The 19,367-nt window shown below is 43.2% G+C and overlaps 1 protein-coding gene across 1 annotated transcript in view; it reads left to right on the top strand.

Annotated features, from left to right (window-relative positions):
• Window positions 1-19,367, top strand: part of LOC116913430 (heparan-sulfate 6-O-sulfotransferase 3-like) — a 198,589-nt gene that overhangs the window by 123,330 nt on the left and 55,892 nt on the right. The gene's annotated exons all lie outside the window — the stretch shown is intronic.

The following is a 19,367-nucleotide window of genomic DNA, read 5'->3' as shown; positions in this document are numbered from 1 at the left end:
TTGCCACAAATAGTATACACTTATTGTTTGGAGAATTGCCGTTTGTGCAAATGTTACATTGTATATTTGAAAGCACACGCTTGATTTTGTTTTCATTCAACCTCTTATTTTTGAAATCTTGGTATGCTGATGCACATACAGAGGTGTACACACACACACACACACACACACACACACACACACGCACACACACATGTTTTGCTTTCTGTCATTTTCTTTGTGACCACAGGAGAAAAGAGATATAGGCAGTTTGCTCTGCCTTCTTTTGGAACTCTGAATTCAGTGAACCTTTCAAACTAGGCTGAGACAGCTCAGCAAGTAAAGGTGTTCCTCTTAAACCTAGTGCCCCAAGGACCACACTTTGATTTCATTTCCAACGTGATGGAAGGAGAAAACCACCTTGGCAAATTTTCCTCTGACACCCTCATGAGTGTCACAGCACCGGCGCCTACCTACCTGCACGCATACATACATACCCACCCCATAGATACACCTAAGTAAAAGAGTGTAAAGTTTAAAGATCCAGAAACCCAGAAACTAATGAGAACACCATGACGTATTTATGAATGAGATTAATAGTTGTACTGCTGACAATTGGGAACTACAGGCATTTGAGAGAGCACTACCTCCTAGAAGTGCCATGTACACGGAGAGCGTCAGGATGTGACCCTGAACCTTCCCCTTGCCCTGCTCAGAACAGAAGGAGGTGTGACAGATGAACTGTGCTGTTCTCTGTAGGCTGGGTCTGTGTCAGCTCCAGCTGGAGATTCATCCTCTGTTCTTCTTCGCTGTCCTTGCACCCTGTGGATAAAATTAACAAAAGATTATTCATGGGCTCAATGGCCTTATTCGAGGCTGTTTCTTTTTGGCAGAACAAGGTATATTTATTTGAAGTCCAACCTGTTCTTTAACCACTCAAGTCACTGACTCTAAATAATTAGCAGTTACTAAATTTACCCTGTGAGAACTGAGCTCCTCAGGAGGCCTCCAAGGCTGACAGCTCTTTCCCACCCTCCTGACTCCCTCCACTGCCCTCCCTTCTCCTTTCTCCAGTTCCTTCCTTCCTTTTTAGCCCATCTTCTCTCGATTTCTCTTCCTTGTATTTTAAGACACAGAAACTGGACCAACATTATGTCCCAGTGTCATCCTTCCTCAAGAAATAACCCAGTAAGAGTACTGAGAAAGAGGAGCCCTGTCTACGGAATAGTGCACCAGTGCCCTCCTGAGATTTTTGCAGATGAAGTCTGAACAGAGAGGGAGGGTATGGAAAAGCAATTCTGAGGGGGAAAGATTACCAACTGAAAAGATTCCTAACCAGATAGTTCTCTAAACCGATTTCAGAAGTTTGCTTTCACCTAAATACAAGGAAGTGAGAGCCAGCATTTTAGAGCTGACTCCGACTGCCATGATCCCAGTCGGATTCCCCCACTGAGAACTCCATGACTTGGCAAAGCTTTTAAAGCTTCTTTTGTTTCAGTTTCCTCACAGATGCATTAGTGCTAAAAGTAGCTACATTGTGTTGTTGTTGATTAAATGAGTTAATGTTTGTAACATATTCAGAATAGTGCTGGAAATCTCACAGTGCTTGTAAGCTTTCCTAAATATATTATAGGGTGTGTGTGTGTGTGTGTGTGTGTGTGTGTGTGTGTGTGCATGTGTGTGTGTGTCTGTGTGTGTGTGCACGCGCGTGTGTGTGTACTTACACAGATGTGTATGTATGTATACATTTGGACAGGAAAGTAAGCTGCAAGGCATAGTATTCCAATATGGATTTCAAACATAATTATTCTGAAGTAACTTTTGAGGTTATAAAAAACAGATTTAAAGGTGGTGTGATAATTAGCCCTCAATATCAAGGGGAGATGGCTCTGTGTGCATGCAGATTATCTTAATTTTTGTGGTAAGACCCGCCCACTAGGGATGGCAGCACTTCCTGGCTGGAAACCTTGACCACATAAAGAAGGGATCTGCGCAGCAGTGTGTGTTTGGCACTTGCCTCCTGAGTCAGGGGATGTGACAAGCTATATCAGCCTCCTGCTTGCACAACACTCCCGTGGTGGACTGTACCCCCTGAGATCCAGGATCGAGCTTTGGGTTGCTTTTGACAAAGTATTTTATTATGGTAACAGGAAGGAAACTAAGACAAATGATACAAAGTACAAAACTGGAGAAATGCAAAACTCAGACGCTGTTACCTACTCTAGCAGAATCACACGCTCGTCCTTTAACGACCGGAACTTTGTAGTTTTCTTAATTCAACGTTTCCTCCTTCCCTGCTCCAGAGTCTAAGGACTTCCTCGCACATTGCTTCCCATAAAACATTTCAAAGCCTGTTCTATGGAATAAGGGAATAATACTAATTTTAGCTCCAATTGTTATACTTCCAAAGAAGCTTTTACAAAGGGCCGAGTTGGACTGTTTTCAAAAAAAAAAAAAAAAAAATTCTTTAACAGAAAATAGACTGGTTTGAAAACGATTGGTCTTGTGAAGTGGAGAACTCAGCATGGCCCGATGGAAAAGGAAAGGAACTAGTGATGATTGTATCTACGCTTTCATCGGAGGCTCCCAAAGCACCTGAAACCAACTCTCATTACCATTGCCTTAAATAGATGAAGCCGCCGAGATAGTGAGTTAAGCGCGCTTCCCAAGGTCACACTCTACCTTGCTAACATCGCGATAAAAATCCAATATCCCTGATAAGTGCCCGCTGCCCACTCATCCCCTCGCATCGATTGGGCGTGCGGTGCACAAAGCAGATGGATAGGGAGATCTCGGCATGATTTCTAACCCGACGTCTTGCTCGGCGCCCCTCCCCCGTCAATCCCATATTGCATCTCGACAAGCTCTCCATCATTGGCTTCTGTTCCTGCAGAATTCTTGCTAGTTGAGAGGTCAGAGCGACATGCCTATTTCCTGTCTGCTCTTTTACTCTGCTTTGGCTCTGTCCCATACTTCCAGCTCTCATGGAAGAAATCAGGTCCCGGCCTGTGCTCCTGGGTTTCGCTAGGTCTTGGTTTCATTGATTACTTCGCTGTGAGTGCCTGACCTGTTTGTGGTTGCCTGCAGAAGTCTCTGAAAATTTCAGTACCGCAAAGCGACTTTTTCTTCAATATGTCTTTAGTGTCTATTCCACTGGTCACGTCCTTAAGAAGAAAATCAGATCAAGACATTCTGTGCCATTCAACAGGGTGGTCATTAGCAATAGGAGCACCATGAGTCACAAAAATGAAGAATCCGGTCCCTCAGTGGCATTGACCAGATTGGAAGCCTTTGATCCCTCCCAGGCTCTCAGCCACGTCCTCTCTAGAGTGAGGGGCTGGATTTTTTTTCCATCTTTATTAAATTGAATATTTCTTATTTACATTTCAAATGTTATTCCCTTTTCTGGTTTCCAGGCCAACATCCCTTTAACCCCTCCCTCTCCCCTTCTATATGTGCGTATGTGCGTTCCCTTCCCCATCCTCCCCCCATTACCGCCCTCTCCTCAAGAATCCCGTTCACTGGGGGTTCAGCCTTGGCAGGACCAAGGGCTTCCCCTTCCACTGGTGCTCTTACTAGGATATTCATTGCTACATGAGGTTGGAGCCCAGGGTCAGTCTTTAGGTAGTGGCTTAGTCCCTGGAAGCTCTGGTTGGTTGGCATTGTTGTTCATATGGGGTCTCAAGCCCCTTCAGCTCTGGCATTCGCCTATGTATTTGCCATATTCTGGCTGTGTCTCTCAGAAGAGATCTACATCGGGTTCCTGTCAGCCTGCACTTCTTTGCTTCATCCATCTTATCTAGTTTGGTGGCTGTATATGTATGGGCCACATGTGGGGCAGGCTCTGAATGGGCATTCCTTCAGCCTCTGTTCTAAACTTTGCCTCCCTATGGATTCTTTTTTTTTTCCCCCCGGAGCTGGGGACCAAACCCAGGGCCTTGCGCTCCCTAGGCAGGCGCTCTACCGCTGAGCTAAATCCCCAACCCCTGAGGGGCTGGATTCTTAACTGTGAAGTTCTTCTAGCACTCATACTCCCTCATTCCCCAAGGCCTTCCCTGGGCTTTGGAATCTGACCTCAGGTTCACTCCTGAGAGCTCCTCCTCCTGCAGAAACACTTTCCACTTCCCTCCACTGTGCCTCTTGTGCTCGCCTAACACGCTGGAACCAAGCACATGACAAAGAATATGGAAATGTATTCAACCAAAGCTTTGTGTACTAAATATAGACTCGGAGTCTTAGGGAGCAAATTTTTCCCTTTTATGAGCATTGGCGGGTGTTTTACTATGAAACAGGCTTCAAAAATGATGAGGACCTGTCCTATTTTAAAATGAGAGATCTTCTGATGGGCAGCCATGGTGTTGTAAAGGATGTGTTGCTGTTACTGAATTCTGAGCCACTCTTGACTTTTCCTTAATCATAGGATACAAACTCTTCCAAATTTTTACATATAATCTTTGAGCAGACACTCATAGGAGAAGACTTCATTAGTTAATCAGAACCACAACTCAGTCTCTGATTCACTCTTGGTTTTCTTTCCCCCCCCCCCCAATAAAAAAAAAAAAAAAAAAAAAGAGTGAGAAAAATAGAGGTTACATTTCTGATTTATGATTTTCTTCTACTTTCTCACTCCTTGGAAAGGTAACAATTAATTATCTGCCAGAAAACACTTAAAAGCCTTAGTTCACGAAGGAAAACAAATGATTAAGAAGAAAATACATAATGCTAATAATTTTTTTTTTTTTTGTCGATGCTCCTTGGAAAGTAAATGTGACAATACGGTGTTAGTCGTCTTAAAAAGAGAAAACACAGAACCCGGATGCGGATGTGGCAATTTTCCAAGGCACTCATTATGCGTGCTAATTGTCTTTTCCTTGTTATTTCAATCCCTTGAGTAGGAAGAATCTTAGCATATGTCTATTTTCCTCAGCTTTCTTCAGGCAGGGGCTCCCTGGGGGGCGTTGCCTGACAAAGTCGTTAAGTAGCAGTTTTATGAGCCTAGGTGGGGTCCCATTTGTGGATGACTGATGGCATGATCGCAGCTAATTGTTTGTGGGACTTGGGAAGTCTCTGACATCTTTCAGGGGAATCCCTGCGCCTGCAATCAATCCATCAGAAGGGTTGCCATTTTTCTTCAAGGATCATCTGCCTTTGGGGTGTCATAGAGAAATATTTCTGAGGCGACCTCGTACCAGCTTCCCTCTTTCTTCACTTCTGATGAAAACCATCCCCCTTTGTCACCCAAATTTAATTTATAGTGACCAGACTATTGCTGGCTAGAATGCTTGCCCTTCAACAGGATTATTTGAGACCTCTTCTGGTTGCACTTGAGAAATTATGTCCCAACTTTGTCCCATTAAAACCCTGCTGCTCTGAGAGAATCAGTGCACTTAGCCAACAGGCACAGCACATGCCAACGGGAGCTTGCTTTTGAACAGAGCTAATTTGTGAGTAAGTTTTGTTAAGCACGTTCGATATTAGCATACCTTCGTGCAGAGTAAAATTATTACTCTATTTTTTGACCAATGTAATCAAACGCTTTGAGATAAATAACTTAAAAAAGTTATAGCTAATAAATAATCGTCAACTATTAGACACCATCTATTATTACAGGAATCCTCAGGCACATATCATGTTCGCTTCTTGTCCCATATCAACAAGAAGATAATACTAGTTTTAGAGCAGGTAGTCAGAAACAAGTTTCGATAATCAATTCAATGGATTTTTTTAAATAAGTATTTCCTATGCACTTCACGGCAGGACTATTTTAGTCACTACGGTGTTGCACACTGACAAAGCCTCGAGCATCTTGGCACCCAGACTTCAGATTTCAGAAAATGAAGACTGCTTCTGTCCGAAGCCACTTGACGGAAGCTGCACCCTCTTCACTGTTATGGGTGATTTGGGAAACAGTCTGACAGTTGCAGCCATGAAACTACAGTTTTGTTGTAAGAAAAAAAAAAGCCAAAATATAGAAATAAATGCTACCCGTTATAAGGTTAAGACCTATTCTACATCTTATTCCCAGCCTGCAAGACGGTATGATGACCTCTCAAGCCAGAACCATAAAATAAGCTGAACACTATAGACGTTGGGAAGAACAGACTTTGTTGAAATCTGTACTCGGATGATGAGTGCTAGTGAATGGGGAAGCAGTGGATGTGATGGGATCAGGATGAAGGGACTCGGTCAGAATCTGAGGACTGTTCATCGTGGCCCATGACAGTAAGGTTCACATTACAACCCAAACTTTGGAGAACCCCAAAGTTGGGAATGAAATGTTGAGGAGGCTAAAGGAGAGCTCTGGTCAGTAGATTCCTATCAGCCGGGTCTGACGTAGAGCCTTGTGTCACTAAAAGAAGCTAACTTTGAAATCCTATCACTTCCATGTTCTTTCACACCCACTGGAAACCATGATCTAGATGCTTTTCTTCTTTAGATATGTTTGAGCTGGACACTGGAAATAAGTGCCCTGAGATCGACCACCCTGTTTTCTGTTCTCTTCATTCCACTAGACACAGTAGACTCTTATATTCATGTTCTGCTCCCCAGGTCCGGAGAGAAAGATGCTTTCATTATTTTTCCAATCACCAGCCCTCGCCTCACTCCCTGTTTACCTCAACAGTGCTTGGATGGTCAGGCACACTTGCTTGGCATGCTGTCGCCATCCGTGACAGCCTTTGAAGACACAGATTAAGGCGAAGGGAAATGAATACTGTGCATGCAGGAGAGAGAATGCTTACTGTCACTCCCTCAGCTAGTTGACCGTGCAAAAAAGTAATTGCCAGCAGTGATTTGGGACCGGCATTTTGCAAGCAGTACATTTAAGTACATGCATAAGCCTTTCTTAGCAAATGATTACAAACTCTGTGTCACTTTCCTATTCTCATCTAGCTTTTTCTTCATTTTCGCCTCAGACACAGTTGTTAGGTTATGGAATCCTAACGCAAATATTCAAATCCCGTTTCTTGTCTTCTCACCGTGGTGTGACAAAACTTGGGGAAAATGATTTCTTTCTGACCACATGAGTCACAATGCATGACAGGGGCAAAGCATCTTCCTACCACTCCACTTTCTTAGACACCAAGAGCACGTCCTTGAAAAGAAGCAGCTCATGACCTCCTCCAGTATTCTGCCAACCATGGCCGGGATTGTCTGAGCCACATATTTGAAATCTAAAATGACAGCATTCGTGCCACTTACACCATGACACCTGGCTTGGCTCATTTTTACTCGCTTGTGGACATCCACAGCCCTCATCACACAAAGCTCGAGAGCTGTACCTCAAGATGGGTGAACAGAAAACATAATTTAGGAAGCTCTGCCCCAGAAATGTGCCAGGTTGACAATGTCAAAGCTCTGAGATGCCGGTGTTGCGACTGTCCCTGACCATGCCCTGGATAAGGGCTGCCTTGAGAAACCTCCACTTCCAGGTAGCCAAACCAACACACACACACACACACACACACACACACACACACACACACACACACACACACACACAAAGCTTTTATTTAAGGCATGGGACTTGGAAGGATCATTTCCGTATAGGATGGAAACACTTATTTTCTTTACAAGACACCTTAGCTGCCTTCACGGAAACAGCGGAGAGAGTTAAAGGGCCATTAAATAGACCATTGAGCACAACCCCAGCTTAAAAGACCCAAACAAAAAAGAGGCCTTTAATGCAGGCATACATTCTGTTCATCCTAGGACTACAGGATTGCTGACGTGTTGTTTTGGAAGAGCCGTTTAAGGCCTCTAATCAATCGCCCATTATTAATATTTATTACTGTTCTGATGAAATCCCCGGCATATATTTACTTCCTAAAGGTTGGTGATAAAAGCAGATAAACACATAGACGATTAGTCTTCGGGGGCCTTTTCTATGTTTAATTTGTGTCTCACTCCTGACTCTGTGTGCGTGCGTGTGAATGCTCACGTGTGCGCCCTAGTTTTCCCTGAAAAAAAGTAAATTACTACTCCACGCTAGCCCCTTCTTATTTGGAGCTGCACAATGACTTCATTAAGTTAATTATGCCAGCAATTAAAAAGGATCTAGTTATTCGAGAACAGTTATTGAGAATGAATTGTTCCTTAATGCGTCTACACATGGGTTGGTTTAATGGGAGAGGAAGAAGTCTGTAGGTCAGTGCAATATTTCTTGTTGCATTTGGCTGTCAGTGGCTTTCGCTCCTGCCCTTGAAAGGCTCAGAAGCACCAGATAAACCACACCGCACCAGTCTGTATCTTTCTTATGGGTATTAGGGACAGAGAGTCTCGCTAACTTTCAGCCTGTGAGTTATGGGCCAGCCATGTACTGTACAGAATTAAAAAAAAAACTGTGCAAACCATGTGTGCACAGTTATTAACTCTGAATGTTGACTTTCCTACCCAGCGCCACCTGCTCATTCGTAAGAGCCAGACCGGAGCTCCTGTGGATGGACTTAATAATTGAAAATGGAGCCTGATTGTGTGTTTTGCCGTTCACCACTCCTCAGACAACTTCGCTTGCGTGTAACTTTAATACTTCTATGCTCTCGTTTTTTTAAAATGACTATGAACTTAACACAAATATTAAGTCAGACCTAACATGTTCGTGTTTCCTTTACGTGGCTGCCTTCTGGAACCAAGTGGCTTTTAATTGGATATTATATTCATTCGACATGAGTGGCAGTTCTGTAAGACACACGTTTGCCTGCAGCACTATGCAAAAAAACACCTTTAATGCACAGTGTTTGGTTTTCTTAGTTGTGTAATGGAAGGAGCTATTGAAGGGAGGCTGGTGTGTTGTGTGGCATACAGATACTGGTCGTTTACTTAATAATAACTATCCCAAGTTGGTATGAATTTGAAACACGGTGACATTTAGCGTGCGTGAGTTGGAATGTGAGATCTGTGGTCATCCAATCGTCTCCTGAACGTTTCCCATTGACGGTAAAACAGGAGCTTAGAAGCTGAGTTTGCAAAAATGCACTGGACTCCTCTTGGGTCCGAGGGGCAGGTGAAGCAGGATGGAAACTTGGCGCCTCTGCCTTTGTTTGCCGTGCGTCTCCCTTACTTGGGCTGCAGGCACTGAAATGAGTTATTGTCTTTAACCTCCCCTCTTCAGCGGCCTTAAATTACAAGAAGAACAAAACGTCTCCAGACAACATGGCCACCACGCACATGGGTAATTACTCGTGAGGGTAAGCTTCACCCTAGCACAGAAGTCCTTATTTCACAGGGACCAGACTAGCGTCCTCAGCAATAGACTGACTAATAGATTAACAGTGTATGGCACATTTATGCACGGATTTCACTCAACTCTAAGTGGAAATGGAATTATGCAACTGTTAGGTCAACGGAATGAACTGGACTGGGAAATAAGAGAGACAAAGGCTACACGCTCCTTCCAGTATGTAGATCCTAGCTTTAAAACGTTTTAGCTTCCAGGCTTACTTTGGAGGACCTATTAAGGTGGTAAGGTTTCAAAACGGAACAGTGGTGGGGAGAAGAGGTATTTTGTGTATTTGATGGAAAGTACTTGAGACCCTGAGATGAAAGGTAGGGGGATTGGATACTGGAAGTAGAATCAGTAGACAGAGTAGGGTGGAGTAGTGGGGCGGAATAGAAGTAGGGGGAAAATTACCCAAAACTAAGGGCATAAGAAAAGCTACTTTGTAAGCAAATGCAAAATACACGAATGAAGAAAGGACTTTTGACAGTCCCGTGTGGGAGAATATGGCTAGCTCAAGACGATGCAGAGGATGAAACCAAAATTAGAGTCTCAGAGATAGAATATCTTTGAAGGAATCAGAGTCTTCTGAGGCCTCCAAAACCATATAGGCTATTCACATCGCTCAAGGCGGCCTGCCAGAACTAGATGCGACACGGTGAACACCCTTCCCGATGACAAAACCCAGCTGGCTAACTTTCATGGTGATAGACGCTACAAGTATCCAACCTGCTGGAAGGAAAGGCAGCAACACTGTTACTCAGTTGTGTACTGTGATACAACTGAAGTTTCTGGCAAAACATGCAGTGCCTGTTATAGAAGTAACAGCTTACAGATTGCATGGAAGGAATTCATGCAAGGGACTATAAACCTGGTCAAACCCCATGGACAGAGAACTTGTATTAAAGCTAGCACACCGACCTTTGATTTTCTAGATAGTCCTGCCAAACTAAGTAGTTTTATGGCCAAAGATTAGTGCCACTTTTAGATTTGATCAGAGAATCTTATTTTTACAGCGACTTGTAGTAAATGCAGATTTCTGACTGCTCAGAACGCTGCAAATAAGTAGCTCGGCATTAAATTGGACATCTCTCTAGCCCACTTCAAGACGAAGAGAATGCCACAAAGGGCAAGAGAGAAAGTAAGAGCCACTGATGAGGAGAGGTGATCTGGAGTGCCATCTCCCAGGAATTACAAGGCCATTGCAGTCAAAAACTCAAAGCGTTCGTGGTTACCAGCACAGTTTTGCCCAAGATTGGGCTCCTCAAAATTCCAGCATTTCAGTGCGACTGAGCTCGTGAACTCACAGTGGCCATGACTGCATGCACAGGATCTCAAGATCAAGCCAGACAGAATCCCAGCACAGACAGGAGAGAGGCACAATAAGCTCCACCTCTAGCCAAGGAGCTACTGGCAATTGGTGGCTGCTGGGAGGAGAGTCGGTTTCCTTCAGGGACTCAGACTCAGAAGAGGCTGCCCATCCACTAACAGGGTTTCCTATACCTATGAACACAGAGGCAGCATCAAGTTGATTCTGTGTGTTCAAAATAAATAAAAGGCACATGAAACCAGGAGGACTCCTGAGGGGGAGACAGGGTGATGTTGCAGGGACAATGGGGGGGGCGTGTTGGAGGGACACAGAAGGGACGTTGGGAGGACACAGGAAGATGTTAGAGGGACACAGGGGGGCATTGGGGTTATACAGGGAAGATGTCAAGGGGACACAGGGAGCACATTGTGGATATGCAGAGGAGATGTTGAGGGGACACAGGGGACGTAGGGGGGACATTGGGAGGACACTGAGGGGACATCGTGGGAACACGAGGGGACATGGGACATTGAGGAACACAGAAGGGATGTTGGGGGGACACAGGGGACAGTGGGTGTACACAGGGGAGATGTTGAGGGGACATGGGGGACATAAGGGGACATGGGGAGACACAGGGAACATTAGTGGTATTCAGGGGAAACGTTGAGGGAACATATGGGGGACATTGGGGGTATGCAGAGGAGATGTTGAGGGGACACAGGGGACATTGGGGGACCCAGGGAAGGTTAAGGGTATGCGCATATGAAATTTTTCAAACAATAGCAAGAAAAAAAAAAACAAATCTGTCGTGGAGAGGCACTCATGAAGTCCTATTTCCCTGAGGAGTTTTTGGCAACTGTTAGTTGCTGGTGAGGCCACCACTTTAATAAATAGTCTCCCACCATTGTTCCTGTAAGCAACTCAAGTCAACCCTCCCACACACACACACACAGCATGAAAGGGTATGGGAGAGGAAGACTTCTCAGGAGTTAGGAGGTGCTCAGTGGGAGGAGGAGAGAGACAAAGGATGAATAGGATCAAAACATATGCTTGTATAAAATGGACATAAAAATAAAGATGCTAAAATAGAATAAAAAGAACTTATGGAACTACCTTCCAGGATGAGAGCTGAGAAGACAGTTATCATTGATCAATGACAGGCAGAATCACATCTTGACCATGTTGATGCAAAACCTACAACTCTCTTCTTAGAGGGAAAGGCAGATCGTTTTATTCCTGAGCCATTTTGAGCGAGCATAGACCAATACAGATCTAGGTTACCCCACATTCCATGTTTTCATGCCAAAGCAGTCTTAGTTTTGGGGTTGGCAGGTGCAAGTGGTTGGCTAAATTAATAGGTTCCAACAGGTTTCCATCTATCGATCCTAAGATGTTACTTCAGACACAGAGTTAAGAAAGAAATGGCTGTTCAGTGGGCTAGATTAGTCCAAGCTAAGCCTCTGGACCTAGACCATTCCAATCTCTCCCCAGGACTGAGAATCTAATCAGTCTCTGTAGACACCTCTTGTTTTCAGGGGTTCTCATTCATACCCAGGACAGCTGTGATGTACCCCATATTCTCTAGCTCTATGTGACTTTCCTATCAGTTCCTCAAATAGACCCAAGGCCCCTGGACATTGTATTTGTTAATTTTCTCAATGGAACTATGCTGGTTAAACTTCTCTCTGCTTTCAGCCTTACTCATCCCTGTAACTGTGTTAGGGCAGCAGGTCCAGGCCTAAGTTGTTGAGATTGGTAAAACCCGGACTTTTATGGAAAACAGTCAGGTAAAGAAAGTAGTCTGGGTGTAGACCCACACATTTAATCAGTGACTGTCTGAAAGAGTGCCATCCTATCAGCGACTCAATCCACTGGCCCAAATAAGATGGTGCATGGTATAACCACGAGGCACCTTTCAAAGAACTCAGGAGACCTGGGTAAGCATTCTCAGGATGTAATCTTTATACCGTTCACAGCAGTATAAACCAAGCAGACCAAAATGACTGAGGTGGGGAGAGGAGGAGAAACCTAATGATCCCAGCTTTGAGAGAGCATATGTACATTTTAGGAATGTTGTAATAAACAATGAGCGTTGTTGCCTCGTTCAAGGTGCCAAGCCTTCAAGATTTTGGCAGCTCTGTCCTGTGGCACAGCAGGCTTTCTGTCCCCTCCCAGGCAGTCAGAGCAGAGCCTGACAGAGCTGCTTTCCACACTCATGATCACAATCTGATGGGGGAAAATTCCAGAATAGATTAGATGTCAACCAAAAGCAAGATTAAATAGGATGAGCCCAACACACATGCACACACACACACACACACACATACACACACAAACACACACACACTCATACACACACACTCCATGCACACTCACACATATTCCACATTCACACACACTCACACACTCCCAAACTCATACACTTAGACCCAAGGAAACACACTCACACACACACACACACACACTCCACATTCACACACTTATACACACTCACACAGATAGTCACACACAGTCACATACACACACACACTCACACACACAGTCACATACACACACTCCACACACACACTCCACATTCACACAAACTCACACACACACACTTGCACATACTCACACACACATAGTCACACATACACTCACACCCACACTCCATATTCATACACACTCATATACTCACACTCATGCACTCACAAACACTCCACATACACTCCCACACACTCCACATTCATACATATTCACACACACACTCACACACACACACACTCATACTTACACTCATATACATTCATATACACCACACTCACACACACTCCACATACACACTCACACACACACACATATATTCCACATTCACACACACTCACACACACTCCACATTCATACATACTCACACACACACACTTACACACACACACTCATACTTACACTCATATACATTCACACACACACCACACTCACACACATTCCACATACACACTCACACACACATATACTCCACATTGACACACACTCACACACACAGTCACACACATACACAGCACCACCACCAACATCAACAACAATGACAACAACAGCGTTACCCACACAGTCTTTCATTTCTCTCTTTACCTTGTGGCTATAACAAGGGTCTTCAAGGTCTTTGCGATAATATGAAATCTACCTGTGAACCATCACAGACTTGCATGGTTTAGTCAGATTCTGTTTAAGCTTTCCCTACAGTCTGGTTTGAATTTTTTATGTTTTGTGTGTTTTATGTTTGGTCAAGTCATTTTCTCCCTTGGCCCATTCTTGGGTTTTACTAAAGAAAAGCAGGTGAGGACATCTCGGCTCCCGCATGGATAGATTTTCACATACTGGACATAAACCTCTGGCCAACTAACCTGCAGTATAGGCCCTTTAAATCCAAGATGGGTGTGAAACTGGGTAGGACTTTAGAAATGGTGCCACATAAAACAGCTGCTTTATCCTCCTGCCCACAGAACCTGGATTCATTCTCCAGAGGCAAAAAGGTTTGTCTTACTTTGGGGTTTGTGATGTGCCCCACTTCAGTGCTTCCTACTAGCATGGGCAACTGTAAGACCCAGAAGAAAAAAAGGTGTCATCCTATATACAGTTATAATAAATATAAATAGGAAGGTTATGTTGTTGGACCTACATATTTAATACATTTTAAATTGGTGTATATACATTATACATCGTACAAGGTTTTATAAGGAAGGACATTTCATATATATATATATATATATTCATATATCTTATACTATACCTCTCATAATGCATTTCCTCTCCTTTCTACTGTCTTGCCTCTCCCTTTAGTACTCTACCTTCATGAGATATATAGAGATAGATAGATACACATATAGATATAGATATAGATGAGGTTGCTTATAGGTATAAGGATTCCCAAATGAAAGAGGACATCTAGTATTTATATATTTTTTAAATCTTTCTTTAAATTGTTGGGGGAGTGCATTCACACATGGCCTATTGAATCCAGAGGGGTCTGTGGAATCCCCTGACGTTGGAGCTAAAGTGGTTGTGAGCCATCTAATTTGGTTGTATGCCGGCCATCAACCCAAGTCCTTTGTGAGAGTGATATGTTTTTAGTCACTGAGCCCTAGCATTTGTCCTTTTGAAGTGTCGTAATTCATTTAATAGGTGCATTTATTTTAGTGCACATGGCATGTTATTTTTAAAAGACCTATCTGTTATTATTTCACTATGTGTACATGTCTATGTCTGTGTGTGGGTATGGAAACAAGAGTGCGGGGTGCCAACAGAAGCCAGATGCCCAACCCGGGTGTTGTAGACCAAATTCACATCCTCTGCAAGAGAAATGTGTTCTTAATGACTAAACTACGACTCCAGCTCCTAACTATATATTTCACAGCTGAAGAAAAGCTCAGTCTTGTCCACAAACCACATGGTTCATCAGTTCGCCACTGACGGACACCGGTGCCGATTTCATAGCTTAGTGATTGTGAGTAGAGTAAAAGTAGATCATGCGGTGGGTGCCAATATCTCTGTAATATATCACCTTTAAGTTCTTTGAGAAGATACTCAAGAATGACATGGCTGAGGCACATGATAGGCCTAGGTTCTGTTTCCTGAGAAGATCTGTACTAATTTCCACAGCGACTGGACAAATTTTCACTCCCGCTATTTGGTAAATAATGGCTCGTGTCTGCCCATGTCATCAGCATCCCTATTTATTAATGACTGACATCTGACAACCAAGTCTCTGTAGTTTCTTTTCATTTATTCTGCAACCATTTAACATATATGTACAGTGAAACATGATCCAGTTATTCCTCTGCTGGTGAAGTTTAACATTTTTCATGTTTTTGACCACGTGTATTGATTCTGTGAGGAATCTCTGTTCGTTTCATCATCTCTTAGATTATGACGTTTGATTTCGATTATACATCATTTTGACGTTTTTATATTCTATGTGTTATTCATATGCCAAATATATAAGAAGCAAAGGTTTTCTTCCATTTTAGAGGCCGCCTCTTCATCTCATTGTCTCTATTCCCATTCAAAAGCTTTTTAATTTTAGAAGCTCCTAGTTGTCAACCAATGACTTGTCTCTGGAGCAACTTCCGAAGCCCTTCCCTATATCTTGGAGTATTTTCCCTACTCTTTCCTCTGATAGTTCAGAACTTCAGGTCTTAAACCGAAGTCCTAGATCCAGAAGGTATTGCAAATAAAAATGGGGATCTGGTATCGTTGCTTTGCATCTGGATCTGCAGTTTTCACAGCATCATTTGTTGAAGACCATTGCTTTTCCTCTAGTGTGTCTTCTTTAACATCGGTCAAACACAAAAGAACGTAGATGTGTGGGTCTATATCCAGCTCTCTCTTCCATTCCACTCAACTGTTCCTGTGTCACTATCAGAGTGCTTCTGTCATTATGACTCTGAAGCCATTCAGGTATAGTGATAGTGCCAGCATTAATCTTTTTCTTGGGAGTGTTCAGAAGTGTAAGATATTTTGTTTCTCTGTATATACTTTAAGTTTGTACTTTCTATTTCTTTAAAGAATGACATCAGGATTTTGGTAGAGAGTTTTAGAATTATAGCTATTTCCATAGTATTAACTCTTCATATAGCTACTTCCATAATAGTAACTCCTCATGAATATGCAATATTCATGAAGAAGGATGTCTTTCCCTCTTCAGGTGCTTTCTTCAGTGTTGTAAATATTCCTGATAAAGCCTTTAACTTCCTTGTCTAGGGTATTTTTTAGGCATTTTTAAGTGGACTTGGTTTTGTTGATTTCTTTCTTGGTACGATTGTTCTGGTATATAGGTCGAGTGCTGGTTTTTGCACATTCAGGATTTTGCATATCCTGCCGCTTTGCAGCATGTGTCCACCAGAGCTCTTACTTTTCTGGTTGAGACCTTAGAGTCTCTGGTGCCTAGCATTACCGTCTGCAAGTGAAGGTATTTTGACTTCTTCCTTCTCTATTTGCACCCCCTTTACATTTCTCCAGTTAACGTTTTGAAAACAATATTGAACAAGACTGGAGGAGATGGACGTCCCTGTTGTGTTTCTGATTCTGCTGAAAATATTCTCTGATATTTTCCCACTTTTTACTAAGGATTTGTTGTATGTAGCCTTTGTTATGGTCAGATACAATTCTTCATAATGTCTTCAGGACTCTAATCATAAATGGAAGTTGGACTTTGCCAATAGCTTTTCTGTTCTTGGTTCTGTTATCATCCATTACCCTTATTGGTTTGCATATGTTGAATCAGAGTGACATCTTTGAAATATGTCCAACGTGATCATCATTAATGACATTTTTGATGTGTTCTTTGAAACATTATATTGAGAATTCTTACATTTATATTTATTAAGGATGTTGGTCAATAATTGAGTGTGTGTGTGTGTGTGTGTGTGTGAGAGAGAGAGAGAGAGAGAGAGAGAGAGAGAGAGAGAGAGAGAGCTGGGTGTGTGTGTGTGTGTGTTATTAGTGTGTGTGATTGGTGTCTGTGTGTGTGTGATTGGTGTCTGGGTGTGTGATTGGTGTGTGTGTGTGTCTGTGTCTGTGTCTGGGTGTCTGTGTGTGTGTGTGTGTGAGATTGGTGTTAGTATCAGGGTGACAGCTAGCTCCATCAGCATAATTTGTTAGGATTCCTTTCTTTTCTGTTTTAAGGAATAATTTGGGCAGTTTTGGACATAGTTCTTCTTTGAAGATCTGGTATTACTGAGTGGTAAATGCATCTTGGCCTGGACTTTTGTAGTAGATATAAATTTTTATTATTCCTTTATCTTACTGTATGTTATAGATCTAAATAAGTAATTTGTATTATCTTGGTTTAGTTTGGCTAGGTCATAAATGTCTAGAATTCACCATTTATTTCAGATTCCCCGATTCATTAGAATATACATGACTAAGGTGTATCCTAGTGATTTTCTAAGTTTCACAGCAATTTTTTATATCGTCTCCTTTTCCATTTCAAATCTTACTAATTTGACTATTCTTCCTCCATATTTTGGCCAAATATCTGCACACTCACTTTAATCTTCCCAGTGACCAACTTTGTTTCATTGTCTCTTTGCATCGTTCTCCATTTCTGTTTCATTTCCTCCCTGATCTTAATTATGTTTTTCTTTCATATACTAATTTGCAGTTGGTGATTTTAGCTTTTCCAAGGTCCTAAGATATCTCAGATTATTTGAGATCAATCAGATTTTCAATGTATGCACTGATATCTATAAACTGTTAGGAAAGTCTATTTTTAAATTTTCTCCAAGGAAACCACTGAGAGGAAGTGAAGGGGTGGTAACCAGGCATCTTCTGTGGTGATCCTGCAGAGGATGGTCCTGCAGGCACCATACGGACAGCGACTAATAGATGTTGAAGCAAACTTTCAAGCATCCAGGCTTGTCACTGTTTGTGGAGGAATGTAAAAATAGCATTGGGTTTGAAAAACATTGCTGAATGTCCCTGTAACATTGGCTCAGAGGTAGTTCCTCTCCCTCACACAGATGATGGTATCAAGTGCCACTTAGGGTTTACTCTGAGGTAATGAGAGCCATGTGAAATCCCTTCTGTGGGGATTCGTCCTATAGGACCGGAAATAGCATCCACCACATGGAAATCTGTTCAGTGGGATGGGTATTGTCGAAGCCTTTCGAGGACATCGACAACGTTGTTAGAGTGCCACGTTAGGAAAACACCTCTGGTTACAAAGATAAATGCAGCTCGTCTGAAGGCCACAGGAGACGGGTGAAGACAATGCATTGGGTACCATTTGACTGTGAGGAGTTGACAGATTTCCTTTGCCAAAATGGGTGGGATAGGAAGAACAGAGACGGAACAGTAACGGGAGGAAGGTGGCATGCATTTTGCAAGTGTGAGAATGACACCAGATCAGTGAGCATCGGGGATTCACTTTTGTCTGCTTGCCTTTGGGGTGTATTCCAAGGTTAATCATTAAAACATTTTCTTTTGTTCAAGACTGCAGTCTTGCCTATATGTCGTCTTAATCCCCATTCGCCTACTTAGTAAGACCATTATTCAAATGGAGACCTGAAAAGAAGCCAGGGCATATTGTAGACGCATACCTTTGGCCAATCCCGGATGGAAATTATTTCCTGAAGCTTTGGCCCGATCTTCTCAGGATGAGTAGAAAGAGATGTTAGGGGGAAGGAGCGGGAGCAGGAGACTAGAAGCAAAGTGGACAGAGGTCATTGTGTGATTGATTAGTCTCCGTGGCAAGCATAGGATATGTTTCCTAATATTGGCCAGAACAGGAACGACGGGCATTTAGACTCAGAAAGACAATGAGCTACTAGAAGAGACAGTGTGCTAAGGATCTGCCCCAGTTCATGTCAGGAGTAATGTCCTCCCACAACTGGCAGCCTTACTTGTCCAGTCCTGCTACAGGAAGAAAAGAACGGGTGACCCAGAATTGGACAAGGTAGTTCCTGACATTAATTCCTGATAAGAAGTCCATTTCCTAGGGTCCAGCTGAAGTCATCCTCTTGAAACCCATTTCCTTCCTTCGTCCTTCTGGAGCAGTAGCTCTTGGCCCTGGAGTAGAAGATTCGGAGACCCAAGTGAGTGCTGCAGACGCACATCTACGCACTGTCTCCCATAATCACTGGAGTCCACTGACAATGGGTTGGCAGCAGTTTGATTCTGTTGCAGCTCATGACGGCTGCACGTGGGTAAAAGTCAAAGCCACGCCTCCCTGTTCCCTCCGTGCAGCGGGCAGAAGGCAGGGTGCACGTGAGCTGGGATCCCAGCCTCGTGAGTAGTCCTGGCTGCGCATGTGTGTAGCTGCACGGGTTCTCGCAGAGTGGAGTTCTTACTGGGCAGGAAGGGAAGGGGACATCATTGCCTACAAAGTTG

This window comes from Rattus rattus, chromosome 12 (genome assembly GCF_011064425.1).
Source record: "Rattus rattus isolate New Zealand chromosome 12, Rrattus_CSIRO_v1, whole genome shotgun sequence".
NCBI lineage: Eukaryota > Metazoa > Chordata > Mammalia > Rodentia > Muridae > Rattus > Rattus rattus.
The sequence above is the reverse complement of the archived record's forward strand: the minus strand, read 5'-3'. Positions and strand labels throughout refer to the sequence as shown.